Source organism: Nicotiana attenuata, unplaced genomic scaffold (genome assembly GCF_001879085.1).
Source record: "Nicotiana attenuata strain UT unplaced genomic scaffold, NIATTr2, whole genome shotgun sequence".
NCBI lineage: Eukaryota > Viridiplantae > Streptophyta > Magnoliopsida > Solanales > Solanaceae > Nicotiana > Nicotiana attenuata.
Genome location: NW_017672948.1, coordinates 11032 through 23255, shown reverse-complemented (window position 1 = coordinate 23255; position 12224 = coordinate 11032). Strand labels below are relative to the sequence as shown.

The window sequence follows — 12224 nt, the reverse complement described above, 5'->3', positions numbered from 1 at the left end:
GGGGGGGGGGGGGGTTGAAACAAATCCAGATACAGAGATACTCTCTGAGAAGAGGAGATACCTTCATCTCTCTCCCCCCACAAAGGAGAAAGAAGCAAAGAAGCTCAGATCCTCAACATATATATATCGTTAGTCTCATCATATCAAGTGTACGAGGTTCTACCTTGTTAAAGATCGGTGACCCTTTTCATCTGTATATTCTTTATTGTTGTTTAATGTTATGAAAATCGCCATCTTCTTCTTATATAGTGGGATTTATTCAAATATATAGTTAAATCTTGTGCTTGCTTTTTTTACTTATTCATATCTTCTATCTTAGATCTATGGTAAATTATCTTTGGCTGGAATTTGCCTAAAATCTTCTCATTTAATTAGTTCAACAAAAGGTCTAAATCTTTTTGGTCTAACAAATATTTAATTTATTTATGTGTTGAACAATTACTATTAAGCATAAAATAGGAAAAATATAATTTAGTTTGTTTTGAACTTCTAAAATGACAAATAATTTGAGGTAACTATATTTAGAAATCACGATAAATAATTTGAGACGGAAGGAGTATACTTATATATATATATATATATATATATATATATATATATATATATATATATATAAGTATTAAGTAAATAAGTAGGTCCCGATGATAGATTCTGAAGAACCGACGGTTCTATTGGTGACCCATTCAAAAGAAGCTGGCCGCTTTCACTTTGATTAGCCAATCGAGTGTGGAGGGTGTTGTGCTCCTCTTCATTTGTTCCCGTTAACGACCACAAAGCCCAACACTGCTCCTGCTCGTTACTTGCCCACTTGCCCTTTTTACTACTTTGACTAGCGCCCGGCAAAGGAATGATTTTTTCCAAAGTCGACTTCCTCTATCGAGCGGCTCTCTCTGTTGACGATAAAAGAGATGGGTCGGGCTGTCTGAAATAAGCGATAATTTTTCTCGGTCCTAATCTTAATAAATACTATGTGAAGCGCGTGATCACCAGATTCCTAATGCCTTAATTATCTTATATATATAATAACTTATTGATGTCAGCCCCCTTCCTACTCCAGCTAATGGAAAAATGCCTTTGAATGGTCGTAATCGTCGGCAACCTAACCAACGTCCACCACAGGCTCGACGAGCTGTCCTCCTAGATTTCCCGAAGGTAATTCCAGGGCCTTTTCAGTAGTGACGACTCTTGATGCCAAGAAGGAGACCAACTCGACCAGACAGACCATTGTACATAGGTTGGTTATAAGCCCGGAGATCGAATCGGATTCTTCCCCTTTGAGAGGGATTCTCGTGCCAACCATAGGAAGAAGAACTCGGTTACTCATCTTGGATCGGATTGGATTAATAGCTTGTGCTGATCTACGAACGAGCCTTCAATTTGATTTATACTATACTTCTTCAAGTCTCCATCATCCCGATCTCTCTTTCCTGCCTGTCTAAAGAAAATAGAACCTCTTCTAGTTCAAGGTCGAAATCCTCAAACCAATCAAAATCTGATTTCTAGTTCACTGTTCTTATGATAAGAAGTTATGTCTCATTCATGTGATGAGAAAGCTGAGAATGAAAATTAGCAAATTTCACATCTACATCAGATTCTGTGTCCCAAATTATTTAGACTTATGAAACTAAGCGGGCGAGGAAGGCATGACCCCTTCCCCATTGAACAAAGGGGATCCGTAGGGCGGGTTCACTCGCATACTGGATAGGTGACTCGGAATTATAGTGCTTGTTCCGTTCTCTCGGGGAAGAGAAAGCACAAATCTATTACAATCTTAGTAGAGAACAGAGGAGAAAGAAAAACGTAGGTTCTTCGTTCCGTCCTTGACCTATGATATGATCAATAGCTTAATCCATCCACTGGACCACCTGGAATTCTTAACTAAACCTTTATCCGAAAAACGAAATTGGTTTTTCTTATTAAATCTTCTTTTCTTAGATTAGGATATCATCAGACCAGTAAGTTTAAGAATGAATGCATTTATTTTCTGATTCCTTCTTTCCGCTCTTCGCTTAGCTACATTGGCTTACAGATGCCCATGTCCTTCATGAATCTAGGAGTTCATAAGAATAATGGCTAGCGAGATTTCGCATTCAATTGAAGTTGCCTTAGTTGGTTTCCGAAGGGAAGGCACTCAAGACTCTATATAGTGGTTTATGCCCTTATTTGGCTTCAAGAAGCATTAGAATTCCTTATATATATATATATATATATATATATATATATATATATATATATATATATATATATATATATATATAAAGTAAATAAGTAAATGTACATGCATGTGCCATCAACAGCAATTAATGGACCGAATTAATGTTAACTTTTGAATTGTCTCTGAGCCTCTTCTGTTCATACTAATTTGGGTCTTTTTCTTAGAAGCTTGGTAATAGCAAAAACAGCTTATATTGCCTCTAATATGATCGTACAAAAGTTGGAAGGAATATCACTGTTATATTGTGGGAGATTCGTCAAACTTAATGGATGAAACAAATAAATGAAAATTAATGACAATAGCAGAAACGATATGATCCGCCCGTAATTTCTCTATCCCAATTACACTGTGACTTTCTCCTTCATCCAATATAATCTTATTCCATATGGCTTTGCGAATATTCCTACTCATTAGCCATTACCCAGTTATTAGGCAGGTTAAACATTCAGCACTTAACTCTATATTCATGATCCAAAGCTGAATTTTTATTTCCTATAAATTATATAGCTATTATCATTATGTTTGTGTAATTATATCCATATTACATACTCCCTCAATTTCAATTTAAATGACACACTTTCTTCGTTAGTCCGTTTCAAAGAGAATGACACATTCCTATATCTATTTGCCAACAACTTAACATTAAACTTTTTCATTTTATCCATTAACCCTTGATGAAAAGCTTTTGTAGTCACACAAATGTCATGGCTCTAAAACTTTTGCCCCTTAAGTTTGTAAGACCACATATTTTAAACGTCTTCTTTTTTCCTTAAACTTTATGCCAGGTTAAATTATATCATCTAAATTGAAACGGATGGAATACTACGTAGTGGAGTGTAAAATTTCATGGCAACGAATATCGATACTATAATTGAGTATTGATGTAACTTAATTGACGTCCATCATCATGTGACCCCTTGTCTTTACTTCTTTCCTTTTTCCAACTTGCCACTTTTGTCATAGTATATAAAAAGCTTCACCCCTTAGTCTTATTTCTCGTCTAAATTTAGGAAGAAAGAATCTTATCGAAAATGGCAACTCATATTAATGAAAAAATGAGAAAAATCCTTCTTGTCATAAACTGTATTTTGCTAGCAATTGGTAATTGTTGTGGTCCATTGATTATGCGCCTCTATTTCCTTCACGGTGGCAATAGAATTTGGTTTTCGAGTTGGCTACAAACTGTTGGTTGGCCACTTATCTTTATCCCTCTAGCCATCGCCTATTTCCAGCGTCGAAGAAAAACACTCTTCCTCATAACACCTCGGATATTTTTAGCAAGTTCTGTATTTGGTATTCTTACCGGTGTTGACAATTATTTATATGCTTATGGAAACTCAAAATTACCTGTCTCAACTTCTACTCTAATTCTTGCAACTCAACTTGCTTTCACAGCTGTTTTTGCTTTTTTCCTCGAAAAAACAAAAGTTCACAGCACATTCGATTAATGCCGTAGTTTTATTGACTGTTGGAGCTGTGGTGTTGGCATTACGTTCTGGAAGTGATAGGCCAAAGGGAGAGTCGAGTAAGGAGTATATATTAGGGTTTGTTTTGACGCTTGTAGCTGCTGCTTTATATGGATTTGTTATGCCAATGGTGGAGTTAACGTACATTAAAGCTACGCAAACTATTACTTATGCATTGGTGTTGGAAGTTCAAATGGTGATTTGTTTATTTGCTTCTGCTTTTGCAACTGTTGGGATGATCATAAACAACGACTTCAAGGTAATATCTACTCCACCTAACTCTCTCGTAGCATCTTTCTTCTTATTTTTTCATTAGCAGGAAAGTTTATTATGTATACTAATAGTATATAGATATTTGACTTTGTCAATATAATTTAATCATTGTAGTTTAATAGGTCACTTATATTATTTTTCAAGTTACTTATAACTCACGGTTTATTATATATGGACAATTACCTGTAGTTGGTTTTTATACAACTTTAAAGTATATTTTAAAAAATGTTTATTATCAAAGTATATAGGAGTAACTTATACTCCTATTCAGTTAGTAAATCCTTACTCCTATTCAGTTAGTAAATCCTTAATTTCCCTAGTCAAAGGAGCAAGAAAAATAAAATAAATAGGAAGAGTATTTACAATGACCACCTTTTTTTCTTTATTTCTCTTTTTGGAAAAACTATAACTACTAGTAATAAGATTCATTTAAGGTTAAGAGGTTTTGCTTATTCTTTTTCGTATACTAAACAACGCACAAGGTATGGAGTGAGTTTAATTAGTACTTAATTAGTAGATAGTAGTACCGTATGACAGGTTTAAATGAGCAGTGATAATTCATACGCATTCAAGCCTTTCCACTTCAGTGTTCCATGCTTCTATCATGTGGTAGTTGTTATCAATAAATCCAGTTAGGTGAAAAATACTTACTCTACACATGGATGATTTCCATATAAAGATCTACTTAAATTTCTTACATCACACTGATAGTATAACTGAAGCGGAGCCCGGTAAAGTTTCCCTGTTATAGATCACATGTTCGAGCCGTGGAACCAGTCATTGTTGCTTGCATCAGGATAGACTACCTACATCATATTCCTTTGAGTGCAACCTTTCCCCGAACCCTGCGTGAATGCGATAAGCTTCGTGCGTTGGGCTGCCCTTTTTATTTATATACTGATAGTATAAATAATTTGTACAGGCAATTTCAAGAGAGGCAAAACAATTTGGACTTGAAGGAAAATACTATGACGTGCTAGTATGGAGTGCCGTTATTTGGCAGTTCTTCTTTGTGGGAGCCATTGGAGTCCTTTCTTATTCCTCCTCTTTGCTCTCTGGTGTCATTATTGCTGTCTTGCTCCCAGTTACAGAAGTCTTAGCTGTTATTATTTTCCATGAAAAGTTTCAACCTGAAAAAGGAGTGGCACTTTTCCTCTCTATTTGGGGCTTCATTTCATATTTTTATGGTGAGATGAAGCAACACAAGAAGGAAAAGCAAAGATTAAAAATGGAGATGACAACTACGCAAAGTAGTACCCCTCCATTAGAATCCGTATGAAACATGCCTAGTTGTTATATCAATTAATTATGAATGTGAAATCGTCAATCTTCTTTATATTGTATTATTTCATAGAATATCTAGCATTGGATTAGATACTTGTTATTTAAATAGTTTCCTCACTTGGGCTATATGGAGTGTTACCCGCACCAAAAGGTTTTCAATCAAATTAATGACATCGTTGCCACTACTCGTTGCTTATTTCAAACTATTTCATACATATTCTAATTCATTGCACTTGTACAAATGTTTCGAAAAGAAAATAAATTTCAATGCTTGATTCAACATACAAATCGAAACAGAGTCAATATTTGAAGTTTATGGGTTCTGAGCTTACCATCAAATTCATAGCTCATTTTAGTTACTGGGTTCGTAGTTAAATATTTATATTTAGTGGATTTCCTAATACAAACACAGAATTTAAGCAAAAACTTTTGGGTTCGTCTGAACCCGTATTCACTTCTCTAGCTCCGGCTCTGCATACAGATTAATAGCATACAACATTAGTTAAGGCATGACTGGGAAAATAGTGCTTGACAACGGTCGCGAGAACAAAAAAGGAGAACAGATTGTAGTGACGGATAAGTTTATGGGAAATAAAAAATTTGAGATTCAAAGCTAACATATGCCTTTGAAAAAGCTAAGCTAATTTTCCATGTGTTTTTCTTGCATCACACCCTTAAGCAAGAAAGATTACCAAGTAGAGTACAATGATTAACACAACAATGCCTTAATACTCTTCCCGTAACAAAAGAAAAACAATAAAATTGATATATTAAGATATTACATAAAGTAGACTATAAATCACTTGAAAAAGATGTAACTTAGAAAAGAAACTGTTGAGCTCTTTAAATATTAATCGTACCAAATAAATTTGACCGAGAGAGTATTAAAACGAATATCAGAAAATGTTTTGCGCTGTGAACTAACACTGTGGATCAGTCCAAACTGTTGATTAGCTAAATGCATTTGGTCTCACTTGTAGTCTGTGTGTGTAATCCTGTCACCGTTTCCATACCGATTTGCAATGACCTTAACAATACGAAGGGGTGCAATGAAATTTTCATTAGGTAGTGCTGATAAAAGACGAGAGATAATCACCTTTGTATGGAGGAACATCATCTGCAGCAACTTTGGCGCAGTAAGCATTATGGATCTCGTCCCAAGTGGTTGGAGAGTATTTCATCAATCGGCTCATCAGTTTTCTAGTTGCTCTCAAACCATCTCTGCTCAACCCATTTTGAAAGGCCGCGACCGCCATTCCCTCGGACACGTTTGGTAAGGTCATCCTTACCCTGTTGAATCGGGCGAGGAATTCCCTCAGTCCTTCTCCTAAGGACTGCTTGATGGCGAATATGTCGTTCACTCTTGCCTCTGCTTTCTAGGCTCCGACATGTGCCGTTACGAACTTATCGGCCATTTCCTCGAAGGTCTCTATGGAGCGGACTGGTAGCTGTGAATACCATGTTAATGCCCCTCCTGTCAGAGTTTTGGTAAATTTCTTCAGCAGAATAGGTGACAGTTGTTTGGTGATGTCATTGCCTATTACGGCGGTGACATAATGAGTCACATGAGCTTCGGGGTCAGTCGTTCCGTCGTATATCCTGAGATACGACATTATTTTGAAGGACTTTGGTATGCCATGTGGGGTTGCTTCCTCGTTGTATGGCTGCTCTACGAACCTGCCGGCGTCCCTCTTTGGCAATAACTTAGGGGCGCGCGGTATCTTATCAACTCGTTCTTGGTGTTCTTTCATTGGATCTCTGAGTGCCTTATTTTCCTTCCCCATTTCTTCCATCCTATTTAGTACAGTAGCGAGGGCGCTATCATCTACACTATCAGTAACAACGTGAGGTATACATGGTGTTGGAGGGTTCGGTTGGTCGTCCTGTTCTTCTGCTCGTGGCGTTGTGTAGGTTCTTGCGGCCTCTATAGTCGTGCATGGAGTGGGCCTATTGAGTACGCTTACTAATGTGTCGATCAGCCATGCTTCGAGGAGATTTTTCACGGCCGGTGGTGTCTGATCGAGGCCAACCCTGTACTACTATAAAGTAGCAAGAATGGTCGAAGCAGCTTTTACCCGAGAAGGTCGGGATCGATTTCCACAGGGAGCTAGAGATGGGAATTGAGTTTCTATCTAAATTGGAGTTGCGTAATTGTTCCTAATTGCACTTCGAAATATATTTGGTTTTGATATTACTTCTAAATTTGTATTACTAATATGCTAAATTAAGCTAAGTTAAGCTAAGAGTAGACTATTGAAGGTTGTCTAATTAGTTAAAAGGCACTAGGGGAGTGACTTTCTCCTAGGTGGATACTTGACGGGTTCTCGTGTCTAAGGCCAGGTTGTCATATTTGGAGATTACGATATAACCATTGCACGATTCTACTCACTCTATACCTCTCGGTAGTTCGAGTGATTTTGCCCTAATTGACTTTCTCAAGATCAATTGGGTATGATCATTTGTGCAAGCAATTGAGGTTCAAGTCGGGTATTACTATCTCTAGGTTTAAACCTTTAATTGGGGCTATCAATCTCTTCAGTACGCCCCAATTCCTTGTTGGACTAATTTTTATAGACTTAGGCTCTCTTTCTCAAGAAGAGCCCAAGTCAACTAGGTATAAACTAGTGTTTGCAACCACTAATTCAACATTAAAACCATAAATTAGTCCAAATATCAAACACCCATAAACATTCAAGCCTTAAAACACAAGACCCATCAATTACCCACACTAGGATTGAGCCACAACCCTAGCTGATGGGTCTAGCTACTCATGATAATAGAGGAAAACAAAGAAATAGATGAAGAAAAACCCATAATATTTAATTACTAACTAAAACATGAAGCTTCAATGATAAAACTATTGTAAAATTACTCAAAATGGAAAAAGGACACTATTCAAGAGTGCAACTCAGCTTAAAATTATAACTGATGACCTAATAATGGGAAAAGAAACTATTTATACTAGGCCGAAAATTCTGGAAAAAAATATCCCTGCGGGGCTAGTGTTGACCGCACAAAATCGAGTGCGGCCGCACTAAGGCTCTTGGCTGGAATTTCTGCTCTCTGAACTTGGCCACCGCGGGCCGCACAAAATGCACCGCGGCCGTGGTGGCTTCTGTTGCGGTCTGCACAAAATGGACCGCAGACCTCATTGGCAATGTTCCTCCAACTTGGCAACTCTCTGAACTTGAGCTTTGCGGACCGCACAAAATCGAGTGCGGCCGCAATGAAGTCAATGTGGTCCGCATGAAATGTTGTGCGGCCGCATTGCTTGGCTGCCTGAAATGAGCACTCTCTGAACCTCATCTTTGCAGACCCCACAGAATGGAGTGCGGCCGCATTGGTCCTGTTATACTGAGCCTGGACTTATTCTTGGTACTTGTGCATGTTTCACTCCTTTCTGAGCTGTTTTTGACGAATTGTCACTTTGTTGACCAAACCCTGCAATCAAGTACAACATGTGAGCCTTTGGGACTATTTTGTACACCTTTCTAGTCAAAATTCAAGTAAGAAGGTGTGTAAAATACATCATAATCCCTAGTTATCAACTCCCCCAAACTTAAGCTTTTTCTTGTCCTTAAGCAAACAAAATCAGACCCACCCCTTAAGAGTACATCCAAGAAAATTCAACTGACCTAAAGTGACCTCAACTAGCATCAATTGGGACTAACAATTGCCCTCAATTCAAATAAATCATTAACAACATTTACTCTTTTAAACACAATGGATTTGGTGCGACACAAGAGCATCAAGAGTTGACTCAACACATCAAAGAAACTCTTTCTATTACTTTGGTCATTGTGGAACCCAAACTCACACATCCTCGACTCTCCCTAAGCAAACCTCACCTTTAGGATACACTCAGAACGAGGTTAATGGAAATACACTCATCTCTCTCAAGGAAAAGTCACAAGTCCGGCACTAGGTACCATATGCTTGCCCCTTATGTGAGTCACCACTAATGTAAGCTTCATTCAACTCAAGATCATATAGGGCTTTTGTGGAGACATAGTGAAGGCTTTTGGTTTAGGGTAGGAAATGTTTGGTCTAAGTAGGTTCTATCTTCCCTTTAGCACTTCTTTTGCTTCATTTTGGCACACATTCACTTGACTTTTTAAGTCATTTCACTTCTTTCTAAGGGGTTAGAGAGATACACTGTCGCTCTTGCTTGTTCATTTCAAATCTTTTCTCCTTTCTAAACTTTCCACACCTTTCATTCTTTGCTTTTATTGAATCCCTTCATTCTTTTCTACATTGAACATTCTTTTTGTCTTTTTGATTTTCTTTCTTTTTCATTGCCTTTCCTTTTCTTCATTTTGTACCTTTTTTCACTTTGTTGCAATCCTCGTCTGTCCCCCAAAACTTATACTTGTGCGATATGCTAAGGAAAGATCGGGTGCCAAGAGAGGGTATCTTTAGAACGGGTAAAGGCTTGTATCGTGGTTCTTGAAGGAAAAAGGTCTAAGGCTAAAAATGGCTGACTAGGGATTTTATCATTGATAGGCAATGGAGGTGTTCAAGGTATCATTCGGACCAAGGAGAGCCTATAATCACGTCTCAAGTCGAATTACACTTAGGATTTTGCCTAGACAAACATTCAGGGTAAGTTCTAGACCAATAGCTCGGGACTTGGACTTGCAATTCAAATTCTCACCACACAAGCTTTGGGATTGCTAAAGACACGGAGTCGGGGGCCCACAACAACCTTAGATAAGATTTGAGCAACACAATGGTCCCGAAAAACCACTTGATGATTATCGGCCAACACAAGAGTCTCACGGTCACAACTTTCACCATCCTACACACAATGATTTGTTTGTGACCATGGGATCAAAGGCAAATGTGTTAGGCCTAAGTGAAGCTTTACTTGAGGCACCCTTACCAACTAACTACTAAACAGCAAAAAGAAAACATACTCAAAAACTTAAGAAGGTTGTCATGCCATCCATCATCGGGAAGAGCCACTCGGTTCACACAAATTCCACCTTTGAAAAGAACCGTGGCATTAAAAAAACCAAAGGCTTATTGCAAAAGCTCAAAACAACAAGCTACGAACATAAAATAAGAAGCTGAGAAGGGAAAAATGAGGAAAGTAAAATGAATATGTACAAGAGGGGATTTAGACGAATATACAATAGGGAGAATGAATAAATACATAAGAACGTAACTTTATATACAGACCCAAAGTAAAAAGTATGAAAAGTGCAATGAAAATGATAAAATTTTATACATACCAAAGATAAAAAGAATGAAAGCATAAAATACTGTCATATATACAGTCATCCAAATATCCAAATAGGGCTACCCCCTCAAATGAAAGCTGGCATTGTCCTCAATGCCAACTAACCAAAATAAGCACAAAATAAAGAGGAGAGGAAAAAGAAACTCCCTATGGGTCCTCCGTCTGCATTGGATCCTGAGTCTGGGTCGCTGGGTCTTCTGTCTGCTCGGGAACCTGTGACTGGCTCCCTGTGGTCTGTGGCTCTGCTGGGACCTGGACCTAGACCTGGGATGAGTCCTGGAGCTGGCTGGAAGAACCTCCCTGCGGGTCCTCCAACTGTATGACTGCATCATTAGAACGGGGAATCACTATCTTTCTCTTGGGAGGCCTCTCGGACTTCTGCTCTGGCTGGGGCTGGGCTGCTGGTGCTGGGTCATGCAATAGCAAATCTAAAGGCACGTGATCCGCCTTCAGCCTATCAACCTCTACCCTGAGCACCTTCACCGACTCTTTTGACGCCCGAGTCTTCCTCATTTTCTTCGCCTCCTTTGCAAGCTCCTTTAGTGCCTTCCCATGTGAATCAACAACGTCCAATATCAATTTCTCGTTCTCTAAGAGCTTCTTCTGGTTGTCCAGAAACTCCTTGAGAGTATCCTCAATGGACTGAGGGACCTGTGGAGGAGGAGGTGCTGACTGGGCTGCCACCGTAGTAGATAGTACAGACAGCTTAGAAGTAGATGTCTGCATCCAGTTGTTGATGCTGGCGAGGGCCTGACTCAGACGGTGGGCAGTCAATTGGTAATGCCGTGGTGGAGGGTATCTCTGGAACTGTAGAAGTGGATGGACCTGGGGCCATGTCTGCTGAGGTGGAAGGAGGCTGAGTAGGAGCCACTACTACTAGTGGCTCTTCAGACTGGCCAGTTGAAGTAGTAGCTTTGCCCTTGCAGTGCTTGCCTTTAGGGTTGTCATTACCCTACAGGATGTACCAGGAGAACGGTGCCTTTGCTTTCACTTTCACATCAAATTTCCGCTTCTCTACCTCTAAGTCCTCAAGGTACATGGTCAGGAAGTTGGGGAAGGAGTAAGATCTGTTATTTTCATTCACCACTCGTGTAATTACCCGGGACATCACATCCCCGATGTTAATCAGGTACCCTGCCATGATCGATGCTACCAATATAGCCCGGTGAAGAGGGAGTGAGTTGTCGTGGGTGGTGGGATCTAGCCTGCTGCACACAAATGTCTCCGACCCTTTAGCATCAAAGTTCAAAGTTCTCCTCAAGATCTTCACTCCCGCAGTCAACCAATCGGGGGTGGTACCTAGGATTGCCAAGTACTCTGCCAACCAAGGACGAGCAGCCTCACCCAATGCCATCTTCTCCAAATACAATGATTCGTCCTCCTCCATAAAGCCCAAGTAGTCATTTGTTGCTTTTCCATCAAATCTTACTTTTAAATTCCGCACCTTGGTCATTGTGGTGCCCTTTTTGATGTGGGCAGCATTGGTGTAGAACTCCTTGACCAGGTGCTCGTTTGCATCCTCACAGTTGCTTATGAAGTAGTCCCAGCCCACTCTCTCTCTCTGAACTGTCTTCTCACATTGGGGTTGTGAGGCAAGAGGTCTCTATTGACGAAACTTCGTTCAAGAATGAATTTCCTCTCAGGCCACCATTCTCTGAACTTGTGGTAGGCCACCTCACTCACGAATCGGTCTTGCCATGCTTCCGTGTTCCTTGTTCTCTCTACTCCTCCCACTTGGGGCTCA

The 12224-nt window shown here is 39.3% G+C and overlaps 1 pseudogene; it reads left to right on the top strand.

Annotated features, from left to right (window-relative positions):
• Window positions 1–3246: 3246 nt before the first annotated feature.
• LOC109215010 lies at window positions 3247–5233 on the top strand (annotated as a pseudogene).
• Window positions 5234–12224: the final 6991 nt, after the last annotated feature.